The sequence below is a fragment of the Piliocolobus tephrosceles genome, unplaced genomic scaffold (genome assembly GCF_002776525.5).
Source record: "Piliocolobus tephrosceles isolate RC106 unplaced genomic scaffold, ASM277652v3 unscaffolded_35437, whole genome shotgun sequence".
NCBI classification, from domain to species: Eukaryota; Metazoa; Chordata; class Mammalia; order Primates; family Cercopithecidae; genus Piliocolobus; species Piliocolobus tephrosceles.
In genome coordinates this window covers 2,981-15,996 of record NW_022319240.1, presented here as the reverse complement: position 1 = coordinate 15,996, position 13,016 = coordinate 2,981, and the positions used below count along the sequence as shown (strand labels likewise).

Below are 13,016 nucleotides of genomic sequence, written 5' to 3'. Positions count from 1 at the left end.
CAACGAACACTTTCTCCTGGATATCCAGAGTCTGGTCAGAGACCAACAAGGGAGGAAGAGGAGTGGAAAAATCGCAGATCAGCAGAGCGGCAAGGGGAGGAGAGAACTCTTGGGCTGAAAAAGGCCTAAAACAATGCCTGCTGCGGAATAGAGTGTAGAAAAACTGGGTCTCAGTCACTACCTGGACAAACTGCACTGGCCTTACTGAAAGGAGTAAGAATCAACACTTTAAACACAGCACACCTTTTGATCCTGAAATGCTACTTCTCAGAATTTGTCCTAAGAAAATATAAAGTATTTATACAAACATGTGTGTTAACTGTAAAAAAAAAAAAAAAAAAAAAAAGTGAAACTGACCAAAATGTCTCTCTACTATGATATATTTGCCTGATGGAGACTGTTACAGGACCACCAAAAATCTTATTTCAAATATTTAATAACCTGAACAATGACAAGACGTTAAATTTAACGGAACATAAAACTTTACAAACCTAATCATCTGAATGTCCTTATAAAATGTATGTATATAAAGGACTGGAAATATTACAAAACATTAAAAGTGATTATGTTTGCATGGTGGAACCGAGAGTGGTTATTTTCTTTATATTTTTCTGCATTTCTCTAAGTCTCTATAATTAACACAGACTGTATCTGTAGGGTTTTTTTTAGGCCATTAATTCTTTAAAGGAAAATAACGAGCATCAACATTTAGAGATTTTCCTCTACGTCTGCCCCTCCCAGATCCCCTCTCATTGGCCAGGAGGAGCAGATGGGAGCCAAAGCTGTGACGTTTTTTCATTTGTCCCTCAGCCCCTCTGATTTACCTAGCTCCTAAAGGAAAACAGAGCATCTGGGATGGACTTCTGCTTCCCTCTGAATTCCTAAGGGCCTGCTTTGTAAGCCACCTAAGTCTGCTCTGAAGCCTGCTGGTGCTCTGAAATCTTTGGAGGGAAAAATTACCACCCAAATGTGTGCAGATAAACAACCTGCTAGATGTTTGTCCACATGAGGGTGCCGGTGACACAAAGAACCCTCCCCAGAGGCTGACTCATGGGCAGGTGGGGGTGGAGCTGGGTGATGTCAAAACCCATCAACCACACAGCAACCAGCTTTCCCCATCTCCCACCCCCTGTACCCCGTTCTCTAGAGAAGTGGCAGGAAAATGCAGAGGGGCAGAAGAAAGTGTCCAGCATACAGACTATGTTCTGGAAAGCCTTCTGACAAGGAAGTGCTGAGGCTGATAGCTGCTTTGGATTAGGATGCAAAATCAAACATCCAAAGAAGCCACTGCACATTCCCATTAATCAGCTGAATTAGCCAAACCAAGGGAGTCTGATCTAGAGAATCTCCCCAGCCATGCTTGTGTCAGCAGTTCCTGCAATTATTATGGAAACCCAATGACCCAATTTCCTTGACCTTCTTTTCATTACAGAGAAATGTAAATGCTTTGGCCTTAACATTTAAGGCCAATGAAACTAGGTAAGAAACAGATTTCAAAACGCTACAGCAAACTCCCATGGAAATCTGCCTCCATGGAGAAAATCCTAATGGAAAAAGCGGGTTCAAAAGCGGATTGGGAGTCACTGCACTTACCACAAACACTTGGGGCCGCAGAAAGGTTTGGATCCCGGACAACTGGTTCTTCTTCCCAGCAGGTTAGATGAACGATAACGATCCCTGGCTTTCAAAGAGGGAGGTACTGGTTTTTAACACATCACTTTCTATGGTCACACAGCTCCGTCACATCACTCTTCTGATGTCTGAGAAGTCCCACAGTCCTCCCTTAAAATAAGGAAGAGATTTTTAAGGCCAGGTGATACCCGGACAAATGCCCATGGCTGCCCTGCTCACCTTTCTCCCCCTGGCCCTGGGTACCCGACTATGTATTTGGTCCAACTGACCATCCATCTGTCCATCCATCTCAGCCCATATAGTAACACATACAGTTGGGGATGGTTCTCCCTGGCCTAAGCCAGAGCTCGGGCCTGAGTCTCAAAGGGAAGTGAGGTACTGCCCTACCACCCTCCCAGACCACAGGCCCCAGAGGCCTCCTGAACTCTGGGCCAGGCTCTAGACTTACCTCTAACAGCCCTGTCCCACTCAGAAGTGCCTGGGGCCCAGGCAGAGTTCTCTCATTTCCTGAAGCAGCCAGGAAAAAGGGTGGTTTGTGGAGAAGTGGGAGAGGGAGCCCCTAGCATGACCCTCTGGAGTAGGCTCCAGAAACGCATTTATTTTTAAACAAGCAGCAGCAAGTCAGTGGTCAAAAGCAGAGGCTTGGAGACTGACAGGGTCGCCTGCCTGTGTGATTTGAACCACATATTCCCTGGCTGAGAGGCCTCAGACAGTCTAATCTGACACAGCTCATTTCCTCTGCTGTAAAAAGCAGAACAGGCATACCTTGCAAGATTACCGTAAAACCTAGAGATAACCTGTAAAGTGGCCAGCACACAGTAGGCATTCAATAAGTGGTAGTTATAAAGAAGATGAAATGGAGGAGGGACACAGTGAGAGAAGACACAAAAGCCTGTTGATGTGCCTCTTGGAAAGTGACGGATCTGCTGAACCACCAGACACATGAACTGGCTTCAAAGGCCAGGCCCCAGAGATCAAGTTTCCATTCCCGGCCCCGCCCCAGGCCCTATGGCCATGTAAACATATTATCAAATGAAAGGGCATATCCATACGACAATGTCAGAGCTGGCAAGGACCTTAAAGGCCATCAATGCCACCTAGTCAGCTCCCTGTATTATAATTAAGGAAAACTGAAGCCTAGAGGGGCAAAAGTAATCAGTTAATATCCCATGGCCAAAAGCCACAGTTACAACTCAAGTCTCCAAACTGCCCATCAAGGAGCTCTTCCCAGTCCACTCAGCACTTGTGAGGGTCACGTACCCAGGGGCCAGGGTTTGGTCATACAGGCAGCCCCACCACACATCACGTAGGCTTTCTGAGAGCACACTCACAAGGCACATGCCTTCACCATGGGCAGGTATGTGTCAAGAAATGCTCCCTAATCACCAGCTCATCTGCCACCTCAAAACTCTCAAGTCTCTCTCCTGCCACGACCCCAACTCCTGCCCCCAGGGCTCACTCTGCTCTCTCTCTGCTACTTGCCCAGGTAGGTTTGGCTCCATGGGAGGGAGTGCCCACATATGGGCATGGGGAGGACACAGGGCACTGCTTCTCTGGGCCAAAACGGAGGGTGGGAAAGCGTCCTGCTGTGGGACTGGTAGGATAAATAATTCAAATGCTCTACACACCCACCAAATCTGCTTTTCCACGAGTACGCAATAAAAGGAAAATTCTGAAGGCATAACAGAAAAAACAGGATACAAAAACTTCACCTACGGTTCCCTCCCTCTATTGTTTTAATAGATAAATATGCATATGTGAACAGTGTGGAAGGAAATGCATGTTAAGAGTGGTTATCTCAGCCAGGAGGAAAGGCTCATGCTTCCAGCACTTTGGGAGGCCGAGGTGGGCGGATCACCCGAGGTCAGGAGTTTGAGACCAGCCTGGCCAACATGGTGAAACTCCGTCTCTAATAAAAACGCAGAAATTAGCTGCGAGTGGTGGCGTGTGCCTGTAATCCCAGCTACCCAGGAGGCTGAGGCAGGAGCATCGCTGGAACCTGGGAAGCAGAGGCTGCAGTGGGCCAAGATCACACCACTGCACTCCAGTCTGGGCAACAAGAGCAAAACTCCATCTCAAGAAAAAAAAAAAAAACCAAATTCCTGAGTTTTCTAGAATAAACATGTATTACTTTTATTTAAAAAAGAGTCCAATAAGTTTCTGGTTAAGGTATAGCAGAACAGTAGGCACCCTTTGAATTGTTCTTCCCCTGTTCTAGAATTTTCACAAAGATGAACAAGCAGCCCATTCTCCCAGTCAATGAAGAGGCTCTCAAGAAATGATCTCCCTCACTGACATCTGGTCTTTCCTGAGGACTGATGTGAAAACATTCTTTTTTTTTTTTTTTTTTGAGACGGAGTCTCACTCTTGTTGCCCAGGCTGGGGTGCAATGGCGCAATCTTGGCCCACTGCAGCCTCCGCCTCCCAAGTTCAAGCAATTCTCCTGCCTCGGCCTCCTGAGTAGCTGGGCATGCACCACCATGCCCAGCTAATTTTGTATTTTTAGTAGAGATGGGGTTTCTCCATGTTGGTCAGGCTGGTCTCGAACTCCCGACCTCAGTTGATCTACCCGCCTCAGCCTCCCAAAGTGCTGGGATTACAGGCGTGAGCCACAGCACCCAGCCTGAAATCATTCTTTTCTCCAGACATTAACATGATGCTCATCCTATCTCCAGGCTTGGAACCCAGTGCAAAATGTTCATCTCGGGGCCTCTCAGCCTCACCCCCGCTTTTCTACAGCTGTGGCAGCTGGTAATAGAACAGGTGGGAATACTTGCAGAAACATTTGCTGTCTTATCAGTCCCCAACTAAACAGTGTCCAAAAGTCAAAGCAACAGCTGAAAACCTGCCAGAGATGTTTTCATTAGACACACTGCATGTGACCTACACACACTGCTTTGGTTTCTGTAAAAAAATTTTGTTTGTCAGGAAGTTGCTCATGGGAACTCCACGAAACTTTCCCAGCAGTAGTGGAGAGACATGGGTAGGAGTCGAATGCAGGAACCTCCTGTGCAAAAACTCAAAAGATAAAGACGGTGTAGCCAGCTATGTTCAAATCTTGGTGCTTAAAGCACTGAAGCCACATAACTGGACTAGCTGCTTAACTCCCTGAACTTGTTTCCTCTTCTGTAAAAAGATAATAAACTATTTCAGTGTCACTGAAATTCTTAAGATCTTAAATTCTAAGATTCTGTCCAAGATGGCTTTTTATTGTATATGACCAACTCATAAGCGAGATATGTGGCATTATTAACATCGATAACAGAGAAAGGCCAAAGTAGGCAAGAGGCAAACCCCTGTGGGGGGGACGGTGAGCAGCAAGGGAGGGGAGACAGGTGTGACACTATGCACCACACCTCCAGGCACCCTAGCAGCAGCCCCTAGCCCTTGCTCCTCCTCCTCCTTGCTGCTCTTTCCAATAGACAGGAACAAGCTACTCACTTCCCACAAGTGAACAGGCTGGACTCAAGACTTGGCACATGGGCACTTCAACACCGAAGGGTACAGTTTTCCCCAAAAACCTGATACAACATCCATCCCACTTCAAAGCAACATCCCCCCAAGCCCTCACTCCAGCCTCTGCCCTGAAACCCAAGGCTCAACCTAGGCGTCCTGGGGACGCAGCTCTGAGCTGGGGCCAGGAACCAGGCCCCTTCTGCACCTGCACCAGTCACCGCCTGTCCACAACCACATTCAGCAGAGAACCTGAGGCCCACACACCTGAAGCAGCTTATCCCGAGCGTCTAATTACCGCCAAAGGTCTTGGCTGAAGGCCTTGGAGGCTCAAGTGTCTGCAGAATTGGCTACAGAGGCATCAGGGGCCTCCTTACTGGAAGATGGGATCGGTCCTAATCAAGTTACTCCATAGAGTTTAGTCTGTAATCGTCTCTTTGGGATGCTCTCAGGTTCTCCATCTGTAAATAGGGATGCAGTTACTTCACTCAACACCGTTCATACCTATCTAAGGGAATACTTATTAAGCCAATAAACACGGGTGAGGTCTGCTCGGAGGGATGTAGAGCAGATCTAGAAGCCAGGACACTGGGGTCGAAGCCTGGCTCTGCTATATCCTACCTGGGCGACCTTGGGAAAAGTCACTTTAGCTCTGTGGCCTCAGCTTCTTCATCAGTAAAATTCGGAGTGGGGACTAGCTTCTGTCTCAGGTTCCTTCAGTTCCAAAAGCTTGCTTCTGGCTGCCTCCTCACAGCTGCAAATGCCTGATAAAACAGCCAAACACCGCTGCTAAGAGAAACCGGCTCTAGGCTTGCGCCTACGGCCCTGCGGCCTTGCCCCTCACGTGCGGGCAGAGCCCCCGCGCGCCTCCTTTCTGGGGAAGGCATGCCCAGGGCCGGGTGCTGGCGGCCGGATGGACTCTGCGCAACGGAGGTCTCAGGCGAGAGAGAGGAAGAACAAAACGCCCCCGCCCTGCTACACGCCTCAGAGACCCACGTGCACGGCTCCTTTAAACGCACCGGCCCTTTAACAGCTCGCGCCGCGCCCACCCCCAGCTGGGGCTCGGGGGCAGGCGGGCGCGGGGAAGTGGAGACGCAGTGAGGCGTGAGGCCAGAGGCCATAGGCCTGAAGGCCGCTTCCCGCGATCCTTCCACGACCCAGTTCCGGGCTGGCCCAGCAGCCGCCTGCCGGGCACTCTCCTCTCTCCGCCCCCTCGCTGGCCGCAGAAGCCAGGAGCACTGCGCACTCAGGGGCCGCAGCCCCACAGCCGGGGAAGGGACCGCAGCTAGGGGCGTGTGGAGGGCAGGGCCGGGCCCTCAGGGCGCAGCCCCACCCCGGGCCCTCAACGCCGCGGGCGACAAGGCCCTGGCCTGGGCACCCCCGACACCGCCTGCTCACCTGCTCCACCGCCGCGCTCCAGTGGAGTTTACGCAGCTGGCGGAGCGCCCAGCTGGACCCGGCGCCGGCTCAGGCCCCGCCCCGCGCCCGCTCAGGCCCCGCCCGGTGGGCGACGCCACGTTCTCTCCTTCACTGGCGCCCCACCTGGAGTCCCGGGCGCGCGGGGAGGGTGCCCTTCAAGCCGCGCGGATGACGGGATCATCCCGACGTCGAAACTGGGCAATGACCTCAGAAGGAGTGGAGGCCGGGCCTGTCATCTTCCTGTGGGCCTGGCAGCAGCGTGGGGCCGTAGTACATATGCTTCGAGGACAATCTTCCTTGCAGTTTTAGGTGCACATCCTCTCCTCCTCTCGGTTGTTCTCACATTAAAGGAGCACTAGTGGCCCGATGTGAGCTAACACCATGAGAATTTTCCTGGTCTGTTCTCTAGAGCGCTTCAGAGCCACCAGGAGCTCTGGATAAAATTGAACAGGGATGAAATTGCTGCCTGACCTGAGAATTGGCCTACGGGGTTGTAATTCCAGGATATGGGGTCTGTGGGATAAGTTGAAATTGTCAATAATTTGGCGTTGTCTGAGTAGTTTTACTTTTTTTTTTTTAACTGAAGGTGAAATTCACACAGCATAAAATTTACCATAAAGTGGTCATTTCGGTGGCATTTAGTGAATTCACAATGCTGTGCAACCACCACCTCTGACTAGTTCCAAAACATTTTCTTCATTCCAAAAGAAAAACCCCATACCCACTGAGAAGTTTCTTCCCATTGCCCTCTTCCCCCAGCCCCTGGCAATCACCAGTCTACTTCTGTCTCTATAGTTACTTATTTTAGATACTTCATATAAACGGAATCACAGTGTGTGGACTTTTGTGTCTTTCACTTAGCATGTTTTCAAGGTTCATCCTCAGGTAGCATGTAACAGACTTTATTCCTTTTTATGACTGCATAGTATTCGATTGTGTGTGTATATGTGTATGCGTGTGTGTGTGTGTGTGTCGTGTATGCCACAGTTTATTCATCTATCTATGGACATTTGGGCTGTTTGCATCTTTTGGCTTTGTGAATACTACTACTATGAACATGCATATACATGCATTTGAGAACCCATTTTTATTTTGGGAGGGTACGTACACAGGAGTTGAATTGTTGGATCACATGGTAATTCAGTTTTTTTTTTTTTTTTTTTTTTTTTTGAGATGGTGTCTTGCTCTGTCGCCCAGGCTGGAGTGCAATGGCGTGATCTCGGCTCACTGCAAGCTCCGCCTCCGGGGTTCACACCATTCTCCTGCCTCAGCCTCCTGAATAGCTGGGACTACAGACTCCCGCCGCCACGTCCGGCTATTTTTGTTTTTTGTATTTTTTTTTAATAGAGACGGGGTTTCAACGTGTTAGCCAGGATGGTCTTGATTTCCTGACCTTGGATCCACTTGCCTCAGCCTCCCAAAGTGCTGGGATTACAGGCGTTAGCCACCGTGCCTGGCCTTTTTTTTTTTTTTTTGAGACAGAGCTTTGCTCTGTTGCCCAGCCTGGAGTGCAGTGGTGGCAATCTTGGCTCACTGCAACCTCTGCCTCCCAGGTTCAAGCAATTCTCTTCCCTTGGTCTCCCGAGTAGCTAGAGTTACAGGTGTGTGCCACCACGTCTGGCTAATTTCTGTGTTTTTAGTAGAGATGGGGTTTCACCATGTTGGCCAGACTGGTCTTGAACTCTTGACCTCAAGTTATCTGCCTACCTTGGCCTTCCAGAGTGCTGGGATTACAGGCATGAGCCACTGCGCCCAGCCTTCAGTGTTTAACTATTTGAGGAACTCCAAATGGTTTCCATGATGGCTGAACCATTTTATATTCCTACCAGCAGTGTACAGGGTTCCAGTTTCTCCACACCCTCACCAATGCTTGTTATTTTCCATTTTATTGTTATCCCAGTAGGTATGCAGGGATACCTCATTCTGATTTTGGTGTACATTTTTGTAATAACTAATGCTGTTAAGCATTCTCCTTTTCATGTGCTTGTTGGCCATCTGTATATCTTCTTTGGAGACGTGTCTATTCAAGTCCTTTTCCCATTTTAAAATTGGGTTGTCTTTTTGTTGTTGAGTTGTAAGAGTTCTTTATATATTATGGATACTAGACCCTTATCAGATATATGCTTCACAAATATTTCTCTCCCATTCTGTAATTGTCATTTTCACTTTCTGATGTCCTTTGATGCACTTAAAACTTTAATTTTGATGAAGTTCAGCTTAACTGTTTTTTCTTTTGTTGTTTGTGCATTTGGTGTCCTGTGTAAGATATCATTGTCAAATCCAAGGTTGTGAAGATTTACTCCTATGTTTTCTTCTAAGAGTTTTATAGTTTTAGCTCCTATATTTAGGTTGTTGATCCATTTTAAGATAATTTTTGTATGTGGTGTGATGTCAGGGTCCAAGTGCATTGTTTTGCATGTAGACTTCTAGTTGTCCCAGCACTATTCATTGAAGAGATTGTCCTTTTCCTATTAAATTGTCTTGGCTTCCTGTCAAAAATCAATTGGCCATAGATGTATGGGGAAAACCAAATAGTTTTAAAGAGCTGTTTAAATGAAGATTAACCCCAGATGGAACTGGGGCAGGCCAGCATTTTGGCTAAGAAAATAATGGTCGAGCCTGGGCGCGGTGGCTCACACCTGTAATCCCAGCACTTTGGGAGGCCGAGGCGGGCGGATCATGAGGTCAGGGGATCGAGACCATCCTGGCTAACGTGGTGAAACCCTGTCTCTACTAAAAATACAAAAAAAAAAAAAAAAAAAAAAAAAAAAAAAGCTAGGTGTGGTGGTGTGTGCCTGTGGTCCCAGTTACTCAGGAGGCTGAGGCAGGAGAATGGCATGAACCCGGGAGGTGGAGCTTGCAGTGAGCAGAGATAGTGCCACTGCACTCCAGCCTGGGCGACAGAATGAGACTCTGTCTCAAAAAAAAAAAAAAAAGAAAAAAGAAAATAATGATCTTTGATAAATTTGAGAAATTAATTACACTTAACATAAAGAATTATAAAAATAATCGATTCTTAGAAAAGGAAGGACACCTGAGGGTCACAAACTCCAACTCTCTAACTGATGCATATATCCCCTTGCTACAGAATTGCTGGGAAATGACTCTCCAGCCTGGTTTGTTCTTGTTTTGAAACAAGGTCTTGCTTTTTCACCCAGGCTGGAGTGCAATGGCACGATCTCAGCTCACTGCAGCCTCTGCCTCCCAAGTTCAAGTGATTTTCCTGCCTCAGCCTCCCAAGTAGCTGGAATTACAGGTATGCGCCACCCCACTGGCTAATTTTTCTAATTTTAGTAGAGATGGGGTTTCACCATGTTGACCAGGGTGGTCTCAAACTCCTGACCTCAAATGACCCTCCCATTTCGGCCTCCCAAAGTGCTAAGATTAAATTACAGGTGTGAGCCACTGCGCCCATCCCTGATTGGTTGTTGTTGTTGTGTTGTTGTTGTTGTTATTATTTAGCTTTCAGTGTTGTACTTGATAGGCTGAATTTCCCTTAATGTGAAGAGGCTTCATTTGCCCTAATGCGAAGCATAATGACTCAATAAATGAGTTAGGAAGTTGTGATATAATAAAAATAAACATTTGGTCTTTATCCCTGTTCCTGGCACAAGCTCCTAAAACCCTCAGAATCTCAGGTGTGATAAGTGTTGTTGGTATGCTAATGAGATGACTGGTGGCTGGGGATCCCTGAATAGCTTCAGGATGGGGGCTGGCCAGAAAGACTAAGGCATGATCTAAACAAATAGAATACTGCAGCCCTTAATAAGCATTAACAGGATCTGATTTCCAGAGTTACCACATTATACTATTCAAAATGCCCAGTTTTTGCTTTTTTCTTTCTATCAGCTTTTTCAGGTTGAAGTGCCCAGTTTTGGGGGGTTATTATTATTATTATTATTATTATTAAGATGCAGACTGGCACTGTCGCCGGGGCTGGAGTGCAGTGGCACGATCTCTGCTCACAGCAACCTCTGTCTCCCGAGTTCAAGCAATTCTCCTGCCTCAGCCTCCTGAGTTGCTGGGATTACAGGCGCCCACCACCACACCCAGCTAATTTTTGTATTTTTAGTAGAGACAGGGTTTCATTATGTTGGCCAGGCTGGTCTCAAACACCTGACCTCGTGATCCACCCGCCTCGGCATCCCAAAATGCTGGGATTACAGGCATGAGCCACCATGCCAGGCCCGAAGTGCCCAGTTTTTAACCAAAAATAAATAAATAAATAAAATAGCATACCAAGAAAAAGGAAAAGTACAACCCATTCACAGGAAAAAGAAATTGACAGAAACCATCGCTAGGGAAGCCTAGACATTGAACTTGCTAGACAAAGACTTTTATTTAAGTGTTTAAAAGTTTACTTAAATGTTTATTTAAATGGTCTTAAATATGCTTAACTAAAGGAAACCATGGACAAAGAACTAAAGGAAGCCAGGTAAACAATAAATGTATAAACAGAATATCAACAAAGAGACAAATTATGAAAAATAAACCAAATCAAAGTTCTGGAGCTGAAAAGTACAATAGCTGAAATGAGAATTTTGAAAAGATGAACAGCACTGACAAATCTTTAGCTAGACTGAGAAAGAGTGAAGATGCAAATAACTAAAATCAGAAATGAAAGCAGGGACATCATTATGGACCTTACAGGAAAAAAGAAAAAAAGCATCATAAGACAATACTGTGAACAACTGTATACCGACAAATTAGATAACCTAGATGAAATGAGCAAATTCCTGGAAACACACAAATGACCAAAACTGACTCAGGAAGAAATAAACCTGAACAAACCTAGAAAAAGTAAAGAGATTGAATCCAATACGAGGTTGAATCAGTAAGGCCAGGCACAGCGGCTTACGCCTGTAATCCCAGCACTTTGGGAGGCTGAGACGGGCGGATTACGAGGTCAGGAGATTGAGGCCATCCTGGCTAACACGGTGAAACCCCGTCTCTACTAAAAATTTTTAAAAATTTAAAAAATTAAAAAAAAAAAAAAGCCGGGCATGGTGGCGGGTGCCTGTAGTCCCAGCTACTCGGGAGGCTGAGGTGGGAGAATGGTGTGAACACAGGAGGCAGAGCTTGCAGTGAGCCAAGATTGCGCCACTGCACTCCAGCCTGGGCAACAGAGGGAGACTCTGTCTCAAAAAAAAAAAATAAGGTTGAATCAGTAATCAAAAACCTCCCCTGAAGCAGGACCAGATGGCTTCAGCTTGGTGAATTCTACCAAACCTTTAAAGAGAAATTAACACCAATCCTCAAACTCTACTAAGGAATAGAAGAGGAGGGAATACTTCGCTGAACTATTTTTTTCTCACAACACTTCTGACACCAAATGTGTAGGTTTTTTATTCCACACAAAAAACAACTCTTCAGACACCAAGAGTGTGTCCTACAATTCGATTCAATTCTGATATTACGTACCTGAAGTTAGCAGAAGCTCCCCAGACATAGTCATTTGGGGGTATTTTTGGAAGTTTTATTACGTAGACATCATGGGTTAACATCATTGGCCATAAAATCATTGACCCAGAAGGTCAAGGGGTAGGGCTGAACGGTACAGCCCTCTTTACCTAGCAAGTTCAATGTCTAGGCTTCCTCACAGATGGCTTCTGTCAATTTCTTTTTCCTGTGAATGGGTTGTACTTTTCTTTTTTTCTTGGTGTGCCTTCACATTTTTTTTTGCTAAGAACTGGACACTTCAACCTGAGGAAGCTGACTGAAAGAAAAAAACTGGGCATTTTGAATATTATAATATGATAACTCTGGAAATCAGATTATTTGCCTTTTGCAAGATTTGCTGTTATTGCTTATTAAGGGTTGCAGTCTTGTTTGTTTAGTGACATTTCTATATGATTTTTGCAGACTGCATTCCTTATATGTAGACACTGAAATCTCTGCTCTATTACCTCAGTGGTCAGCCACAGAGAGTTGACACAGATTTCCTTAAATACCTGGACTAAAAACACCTGGACCAAACACGAAAGAAAAATCTTCCGATCTTTGCAGATTGGCTCTGAGCTGAGGCATTCCTTAGACACTTAACCAAGCCACTCTTTCCATTTTCCGTAGACTTTAACTCCTACTTGCATGGAATGCAAAGATCAGCCACAGGTGCAAGCCTAGGGTCCTCTTAGATCTTTTCTGAGCATGTGTCCAGCCCTGGACATGTGCATTGCAGCCTGGGTTCCCTGGTACATGCAGTAGCCCTTCAATGACCTTCTTTTCTCAAGCATCTTCTTCCTCAACCTCCTCCTTCCCAGACTTTTTGGTCTATGTGCTGCATGACCCATCTGCTGTCCCTTGCTCCAGACATCTATGAGGAGTTTATGTCTTTAAATGTTTTCAACAGGCTGGGTGCGGTGGCTCACACCTGTAATCCCAGCACTTTGGAAGGCCAAGGCGGGTGGATCACCTGAGATCAGGAGTTCGAGACCAGCCTGGCCAAAATGGTGAAACCCCATCTCTATTAAAAATGCAAAAATTAGGAAGGCATGGTGGTGGGTGCCTGTAAT

At 46.5% G+C, this 13,016-nt stretch overlaps 1 long non-coding RNA gene across 1 annotated transcript; it reads right to left on the bottom strand.

Annotated features, from left to right (window-relative positions):
- Window positions 1–1,593: 1,593 nt before the first annotated feature.
- Window positions 1,594–6,602, bottom strand: LOC113222828. Its single transcript, XR_003308547.1, has 3 exons — window positions 6,484–6,602; window positions 5,707–5,849; window positions 1,594–1,782 (listed from the first exon to the last, which is right to left on the bottom strand). It is a non-coding gene; the product is annotated as an uncharacterized LOC113222828 (long non-coding RNA).
- Between the last annotated feature and the right edge of the window lie 6,414 nt (window positions 6,603–13,016).